Genomic DNA, 9973 nt, shown 5'->3' with positions numbered 1-9973 from the left:
AAACAAGTGTTTCTTACAACAATCAACCCATCCATAATGTGGAGACAACCAATCCATGCCTATAATAATTTTAAATTCATCAAAGGGTAACTCCATCAAGTTTATCGGGAATATAATCTCTTGGATCTTTATAGGGCATTTTCTACATATTCTAATGACTCTTGCACTGTGATACATAGGGTTTATCAATATCATCTCACTCACAATTGGTTTTAAAAGGATTCCCCTAGTTTTAACCAATTTGGCACTAATGTATGAATATGTAGAACCAGGATCAACTAAAACCAATACAGGCTCATTAAAAAGATAAAAAATAATTGTTATAATTTTCTGGTCATCCTGATCCTCATTAGTCTTAATATTGTAAATTCTAGCGACTCTCCGAGTCTATTGTCTCTGCATTTAATTTGTTTATCCCCTGGATCTACCCCTTCCTCTACTTCTATTTGAGGCTGCCACTGATCTTTTAGACTGCACCGAATTGTCCCCAGATTTCTTAGGACAATTTCTAGCGAAGTGACCAGTCTCGCCACATTGGAAACAAGCTCCACTGAGAATTCTGCATGCTCCACTGTGCAACTTGCCACATGTCTGACATGGAATTTTTTTCTCCTACTGCTCTACCTGAGCTCGCAGCAAATGAATGAGATTGTCTATTTTTCTATGCAGCTGTTGCGAAACTATCTCTATCTGAATATCTAGAACTCGAGCCCTTGCCTCTCTTAACATAATGGGGAGTGGAGGTATTCCCACTCTTTTCCCCGTATGAACACTCTGCTCTGCAGCTAAAGTCTCCTCCTGAGCTCTTTCAATAGCTTTAGCTCTGTTTATGACTTCTTGTAGACTCTGCAAGTTCAAGGCCAACATCATTTCTTTCAACTTTAGCCTCAAACCTTCTATGAACCAATCTATTCTTGCCTTGTCATTTGTAACAACTTCAGTGGCAAAATCGCTCAACTTGTTATACTCAGCCTCAAATTCATGTACAACTCGATCACCTTGCTTTAGATTAAGGAACTTTAGAAACATTTCCCTTTTGAATTGTTCTCCCACGTAATTGTTTTTGAATTCCTCCAATAAGAATTGCCAGGTCACTTGCTCCGGTGGTGCATACATCGTAGTATTTGACTACCATACTCGAGCTGATCCTCTAAGTAAAGATACAACTTCTCTTAATTTTTCTAGATCCCTGCATTGAAGACTTTCCAGCATTAGTATAACATCATTCAACCACAAGTCAGCCTCTATGGGACCTTTCATTTCTTCTCCACGAAACTATAGAGCTCCCAAGCTCTTTAGCTCTTTTGGGAATAACATTCTCGGTGTCGGGGGAGCAGGGGAAGGTTGAAACCGAGTCAGTATGGCGTCAAGGGTTGCATAAAAGTTCCAAACTCAGGCACCGAAATCCCTTGAGGTACATGTGCACTAGCATTTTCAGAGCGAATAAGTTGTTCACTATCTGCCTCATAGCTCTCTCTATTAGTTCCTTCTTGCATCTCCTATCCCCCAGCTCTTCGTGAATTCAAATTCTGACATCTATAATAACATACATAATAATAACATTTCAATTAGTAAGGAGTATCATCAACTTCACTAAAATGACCCATACCAGTAACATTGACAATATCTATGGCATGTAATCCTCCTTTCTTGTTTAAAATTTAAACTGGTTTTGGTCGAGAATCGGATATACCTGTAGCTCTGATACCAATAAATGTAACACGCATCTCCCGTATACCCTTCCGTACACGAGATACAAATGTCACATTATTTTTAAAATAGTTCATCCTTTAAAAACTTTACGAAAATATTTTTTTTCTTAAACATAACTTTGTAATATAAAACAAATATTGATTTAAACCGATATAAGTTCTACTTAATTAAAGTTGAAAGCATTTTAATATTGTGATTACATGTCAAATAAGTTTTTACAAAATAACTAGATTGCCTTGTGTCACGGATTAGTCCACCTTGATGATCACCACAGCTACAGAAGCACTCCTTACTCAGATAATCTTTTCTGTTTCCTACGTGTGAGAAACAAAACACGTTAAGCATTTACTTAGTGAGATACAATATAGTAAATAACATTAAAGAATATATAAGTATCTAATAGTTATTTAACTTTAGAAGAAGTTCTATCATCCATAGGAATTTATTAAGTCATTTGTATTATATCCAAACCTTGGTCATATTATCCTCAATATCATCTTTAGTATGTCCAACATACTTCTCTTTAGCTCATTAAACTCAATTATGTCTATTTTCATGTATTAACACATCCATTTAAGCATTTTAATATATATGTCATCCTTTCATGCCTTAATGTATCCTTTCATGCCTTAATGCATCCTTTCATGCATTTTCAATTATGGCATCCTTTCATGCCTTAATGCATCCTTTCAAGCATTTTCAATTATAGATTCGATTTAGAGTAGTTCATACTCTAAAACTTATTCATAATATTCTTTCCATACTTTTAAAATATCATAATCAATATTATAAAACACATATAAAATTTAAACAATCTAAATTGAATATTTCTCATCTCTCATACTTATAATAAAGTACTCACCTGGCTTACCTTGCTTTGATATTCCAAATTCACAAATTGCTACTCCGGAACTTGGCCTTTGTCTTTGGCTTTACTTGATTCAGGAGCTTGGTTCCGATCTACACAATTACCCATTAAGTACACATAACATACAAATGTTAGTATACTCCTTAACCTTATACTTTAAACATATTCAAAATATCATTATCTCAATTTCTATAACAATTTCAACTTAATTAGCCGTTCCAGGGTCCATAGTATCGAGACTACTACCCTAGTACTGATAATTCTATATTATGGTACTGATACCCCCTTCCGGTATCGATACCGAAATTATATTCGATGTTGCCTGGTATCGATACCCTTACCATGGTATTGATACTACTATATTATGGTATTGATACCCCTTTCTAGTATCGATACCAAAATTATATTTGATGTTTACTAGTATCGATACCCTTACCATGGTATTGATACTACCTCTTCAGTATAGATACTAATTGAATCAATATCGCTACTACACAACTAATTTACCCCTTTTTAGTCTATAGTATCGATACTTTTCTATCAGTACCGATACCCTTGCCCAGATTTCCTGTTTTTAACCCGAGGATTACATAAAAGAGAGCAAATTTAGTTATATTTACCCATACAATACTATCAAACTCTTCTTTAACTATCCCTACTAACATTCCTTCATTTTAATACTTAAAACATATAGTACCCCTCAAGATCAGTATCGATACTACACAACTAATTTACCCCTTTTTAGTCTATAGTATCGGTACTTTTCTATCAGTACCTTGCCCAGATTTCCAGTTTTTAACCTGAGGATTACATAAAAGGGAGAAAATTTAGTTATATTTACCCATACAATATTATCAAACTCTTCTTTAATTATCCTTACTAACATTTATTCATTTTAATACTACTATACTATGGTATTGATACCCTTTCTGGTATCGATACCAAAATTATATTCGATGTTTACTGGTATCGATAATACATCTTCGGTATCGATACTGATTGAATCAGTATCTATACTACACAACTAATTTACCCCTTTTAGCCTATAGTATCGGTATTGTTCTATCAGTACTGATACCCTTGCCCAGATTTCCAGTTTTTAACCCGAGGATTATATAAATGGGGGAAAATTTAGTTATATTTACCCCATAGAATACTATCAAACTCTTTTTTAACTATCCCTACTAACATTCCTTCATTTTAATACTTAAAACATATAGTACCCCTCAAGATCATTGGATTCTAAGAATCACGCCAAAATTCCTAACTTGAATTTAAACTCAACCAATGCTTCTAAACTCTTATTTACTACATTGACAAGTCAAAACTACTAATAATCATCAATAAACACCAATATACTAACATTTCATTTCCAAACCCATTTTCTAAAATCCCCATCATTTCCTCCATTTCATAGTTTTAACCTCATTTAATCTTTCCTTAAACTTCTACATACTCCAATATTCAATAACCAACATAAAAAGAAAGGATAAACTATAAAATTTAAACCTCACCTCTAGTTAGGGTGGAGAGCTTCTTATGTGAAAGAAGAATAGTGTGTTGACCTTGCTTTTTCCCCTTTTTCCTTATTTCTCTACATAATATACCATAAAGAATGAATTTTAAATTTATTTTATTCCAAATACCAAAAAATGCCTTTTTTAATCCTATATCACTATAATTTAATCTAAACTACTATTCCCAACTCAATCTCATCTTTATCAATTAATAAATTTAGTCCTCTAATTTTTAATTTCTTTTATTTTAATCACTGACCTATTATTTGGGGTATGACATCATGCCCAGGAGAAAATTAAGTGATTTGCAGATTGTTCGAGCTCCTTAAGAGGATGAACAAACAAATAATGAGGAATCGATTGTTGTTGAGTCTTCGGAAGTTCCTATTACTGTTAAAGTGGCTGTAGAAATTGAAGGTAATGTTCGACACTTTCTTTAATTGTTGGTTCATTTTGAAAACTTACATTTAATTATTTCTTATATAGTTGAAAATGCTCGATCACGCAAGACTAGAGGACGTACAACGTTGAAGGAATTATACCAACTTCCTTCTAGACACCGTGTGAAAGTTTCAAGAAACGATGTCAGTCAACCTATTGGCCCAGAATCACGTCTTCTATCCGGTTTCTTAGGCATGGTTGCACGTAATGTTAATATTTTACCGATCAATTATAATTCATGGCGTGAAATTCCAAATAGTAACAAAAATCATGCTTTGGATTTTGTTAAGGTAATAATGTCATTATAATAGATAATCCATAACAGTTCAATAGTAATTTATACTTACTTTAAACACTTATGTTATTTGTAGCAGAAATTTTCTTTAGAGGTCTCAGATGATTATTTGAAGCAAGCATTAGGGAAGAGATGCAGAGACCACAAGAGTTCATTAAAAAAGAAATACTTCAATAATGATCTCATCCTTAAAGAGAAGCTACAAATTGTCCCATCTAGAATGCTCAAGTACCAATGGGAAGATGCAGTTATGTTTTGGAGTTCAAAGAAATGACAAGTATGATGTATTTTTCAAAAATAATATAATGTCATTATAATATTAACTTTATAAGTAAATAATTCAAATTGTAGGATCGAGTGCATGTTGATGATGCTAGCAGACAACAACAAAAGTTTACTCACACAGTTGGATTGAAGAGCTTTGCTTGTATAGCTAATGATAAGGTATTATTGATTATTCACATAGTGATTTACAGTTGATAGCACATACTAACAAAAATTAATTATATTATTAATTAATTTTTTCAATACTTAATTTTTATTCTACATTATAGGAAAATATGACTGGTTGTAAAGTTGGACGAATAAAGCTCTTCGAAATGACACATACAAAAAAGGATGGCACTCCTATGACTGATGAAGCTGCAGAAATTATGGTACATTTATTGGACATAGGATTTGAATTATGTTATATTTATATCTATAGTATGACATTCTTATTTAAAATAATTATTGAATTGATTATTAGGAAAAATTGAGGGATAAAAGGGCGGAGTATGAAGCTACGGCTTCAAGTCATGATATTGTTAATGCGGATGACATCGAAAATCAAGTTATTAATGAAGTTTTGGGTCCTGAAAGATATGGCCGGGTCGCTGTCAAGGATCATTCATTACTCCCACCAAATATTTTGGATCCAGTTCATCTCAGTACATGTCATCATAGAGTCAGTCTTCCTAATTAGAAGTTAGTCTTTTAAAATAAAAGTTGGCTGAAATAGATCAAAAAATGGCTAACATGAAAGCCGAAAATGAAGTGAGGGAAGCAGAGAGAGAAGCAGCCTATCAGAAAAATGTCAAGAATTTGAAAATCGACTTGAAGCTATGATGCAGATGATACGAAAAAAATCAATCTCAGAGTCCACCATCTTAGGTCTTATTTTAGATATATGCTTTGTTCATTCTAGTTAATATTGTTGAACTACATTATATTTTATGTTAATGTAAAGTTTGATTTATTATAATGGATTTAAAGTTGATTGTTATGGATTTAAAGTTTGTTGTTATGGATGTCATGTTTATTGGATAATGTTACAGGTTAAAAATTTAAATTTGGGTAACAGAAGAGCGGGAAACACCGTTGGCACAATATGTGTTAATTTGCGGCGTTTGTATAACAAACACCACTAAATACATAATCAATACCAGTATTTTAGAAAAAAATACCACTAAAGTTCTAGATCATTTGCGGCGTGTCTACAAAAAACGCCACTATAGACATAATCAATAGCGACGTTTTAATTTACAAATGCCGCTATATGTCATAACCTTTACCGGCGCTTTTGGGAACAAACGAAACTATATGTCATAACATTTAGTGGCAGATTTTCACAAACGCCACAAAAGAAAAAGATATATAGCGGCATTTTTCAACAACACTGCTAAATATCATAACCTTTAGTGGCGTTTATGGAAACAAAGCCGCTAAAACTCATAACCTTTAGCGTCGTTTGTAGACAAAAACGCTGTTACCTTTTGCGGTATTGGTTTTAGCTGCGCTTTTGGCGGCGTTTTTTTGCCACAAGGGTTTTTAGCCACGCTTAAAAATGCCGTTGTATTACTGAAAAACGCTGGTAAAAACCTATTTTGATGTAATGTTCATTGATATACTAATAATTTTAATTTTTTATTGAACAATTAATTTATATACATAAATATTTTTAAAGAGATTCAAATAAAATAAAAGATAAACTACATAAATAATCGTTATTAGGTTAATTAAATGTTGATGTGAATTGATAAACAAGTTTATTTGTTACCCTTTGACCATATGTGATAGTTATTTTAACCGGCCATTTGAGTTTTCTTTTATTTTTTTTTACTGTCATTGACGGTTCATACACTAAAATGTCGTGTTCCCTTTCGATTTGCGTCTGTTCTTGAATTCTCCAATATTCTTCTCGAGCTATTCTTTCACGTTCCCATCTCTCTATGAATTGGAGGAGGTTGTTTTAAAACTGTAATTAAACTTTAATATACATCACAAAATGCGAGTGATTGATCCACTTTTAGCATGTGGGTATGAAAATGAATTTTTTTTCGATTAATTACTTATTTTATTAATTGTTATAATCTTAAAATTTTATTTGTTCTTATTCTATCCAAAAAAATTATATTATTAATGTATGTGTACTTACCCTAAAAAATTTAGAACCGTAGTTAACAACAACTTGATGTTGGACTCCTCCTTTATTACAACGATGATGCATTTGAGTAGAGGCCTTTTAACATTTTTAAGTGTTCTTTTCATTGTGATTTTTAATATTTTCTTTTATATACTTTGAAGAATCGCAAAAGCTTTCATATGTATCATTCGTGTATCCAAACTCGTTCCTAAACAATCTAGATTGGCACACGAAGTAGATAAGAGAATTCAATAAATGGCACAGATCAACAGGTAACACGAGATTTTAGTTAAAGGTCAATGGCGATCTAAGATGTTGAGTCTTCTGACTATTAAAAGTTATAAAATAATTATTCGACTGTTCATATGTTTCAAACTCATCCTTTATGGTTGAAAATTTGACTATCTTTGAGCTGGACGTTAATCTAATGGGCAGGATATGATAAAAATATGTTCCCAAAATCTCAAAGGATTACATAATACAATCGGTTTTAGGATCATATTTTATCATATTACAGTCAGTGGGTTAACATCCAACTAAGAAAACCGTTAATTTTAACTGAAAATGATGAGTTTGAAACATAGTTGAGTGACAAAGCAAAGCATTACTCTATAATTATAAGACTATTGTCGGAACAACCCTTAAGTTTTTGGGGCTATAATGGGATCGAACCAACTTAATTTTAAAACAAGGGTTTAGGAAAATAAATTTGGAATCGCCATCGACTTTTGGGTTAAGTAGGTCGAATACCTAAACAAATTTACCTTTTAAAATAATTTAAAAAAATTAAATTAAAAGATAAAAAAGAAACCAGTCTACGTTGAACCAGAAACTCATTTTAAAACGGGGTTCGAGAGTCGATTACTCGTGAGGAAGGGTGAGCACCCCCCACAACGCCCAAAATTGATACCAAATTGATTATACATTGTTTTTTATATTTAAGAATTTTAAATTTAAATTAATATTTAAATCATGATCTTACTATATGAATAATCTTCGAAAAATCCTTCCCTTGTGTTCGAGAGATTTTTCCATAGATTCCCCATACAAAATATATAAAAAATAAATCCATATATCAACTTGGATTAAAAATGTACAATTTTAAGATAACATCACAAATGTGCAAAAACATAAAAGTTGAAATAGACATGTAAAGAGGACCAAAACGTGGTGCGCGAGAAATTAGAAGCCAAAATATGAAACTCGAAAAAGCCTCAAATCGAGGACTAAAATGCATTACGATACAAATAGGGGACTCAAAATCATAAAACTACCATTTCATTTAATGACCAAACTATAAAAGTACAAGATTACAAGGACTCAACGCATGACTAGCCCCTTAACCAGAAAACACAGGTCCCAAAGTGCTTAAAACGGCGCCATTTCAAGGAGTGGTTAGAAACCATTTTTCAGGGTTTAGAAACCATAGATCTCCATTTTACTATCCTCCCGCCGCACTCTCTCAAAATCTTCTCTCCCTCTTTTTGACGAGGAACCCAAAAGCCAGTGGCCACTTTGGCCACCGCTCTTCAACCGTTCCGATGAGCGGCTTTTCTACCCCAAACGGTCTCCTTAAGCCCAATTTAGAGTCCCTAACCCAACTTGCCTCCTGAATCGAACCAAACCAAGACCCTAACCCTCAAAACTATTCCTTTTTAACACCCACTCTCAACCAAACGAGAACCCAAAAAGAAAAGGGATTACCTTTGGTGCTCAGACGACTCTCCTGACTCAGGCGAAACATCGACGGCCACTCGTTCCCGAAGGGTAAACTCTCTCTCTTTTTTCTTTTTTCATTTTTATGTGTTTCTCTCCTTTTCGTTTTTTTAATCGGTGTTCCCTTGTTTTTTGTTGATGAATGATCCCCAAAAAAGATCTCTCTTTTATAACCGCCTCATTTTCTTAAAATTAAAAAGCTCCTTTTTTTAATTTTGTTCCTTTTTTTTATTCATGTAAGTCCTCTGATCATGTTTGCATGGAAGATCCTAGGGTTCAAAGCTGCTTGGTGTCCTTTTGGGTTTGTAACAAACAAATTCGGTGCCTATTCTCTCTCCATGTTGCTTTCCTGACATTGGCTTATGAGGAGAGGTCTCTGCATAGCAGAGGAGATTTGTCCATCCCCCTGGCAGACTGCTCCTTCAGGCTGCGATGATTTCTGGGACCACACTGGTTGAGCATGGGTAGAGGCTTGGTGGAGAAATCATGTGTTGTTGTCTAACGAACCATTGACGTGGAAACATCCATGACGTTTAGGCATTTTTGTTTAACGAAAAAAACAGGTGAGGAGATTGGTGGCTTCGAGTGAGCTATACGTGCGGCTTTGGGAGTTGTTGGATTCACCTTGGCCGTTAGATCACAGATCCAGATCTAACGACCATAACTTGGCTACGTGGACGTCATTAGTGCCTGGAACCCTAATTTTACCCTTGGTACGAATCTATGCCATTTATTATACTTATATGGGGTAAAAAGCTGATTCGACTTGTAAAATTAACTGAAATTGATTTAAGATGAAATTGTTTTTGGCCTGATATGAACTCGAACACGAGATTGACATGGTAAATAATTGGTATTATTCAATTTGTTTTCAACCTGAAATGTTATGAATCTAACCTGCAATAGACTTAACCTGTAAATGATTCGACATGTTGTTAAAGTGATATGATATTATCCTGACTTATAAGTAAAGTTACAATTAAAATAATTATATTATTTTAAATTTATAATAAATTTAT

At 33.4% G+C, this 9973-nt stretch overlaps 1 long non-coding RNA gene across 2 annotated transcripts; it reads left to right on the top strand.

The window, feature by feature from the left end:
* Positions 1 to 8662: 8662 nt before the first annotated feature.
* LOC120174373 lies at positions 8663 to 9767 on the top strand. Of its 2 annotated transcripts, none has more exons than XR_005521167.1 (2): positions 8663 to 9005; positions 9221 to 9767. It is a non-coding gene; the product is annotated as an uncharacterized LOC120174373 (long non-coding RNA). The 2 variants fall into 2 exon arrangements; XR_005521168.1 differs by having other exon boundaries at positions 9196 to 9767.
* The last annotated feature ends 206 nt before the right edge of the window (positions 9768 to 9973 follow it).

This window comes from Hibiscus syriacus, unplaced genomic scaffold (assembly GCF_006381635.1).
Source record: "Hibiscus syriacus cultivar Baekdansim isolate YM2019G1 unplaced genomic scaffold, ASM638163v2 tig00003096_pilon, whole genome shotgun sequence".
Taxonomy (NCBI): Eukaryota; Viridiplantae; Streptophyta; class Magnoliopsida; order Malvales; family Malvaceae; genus Hibiscus; species Hibiscus syriacus.
This window is presented reverse-complemented; position numbering and strand designations above follow the sequence as displayed.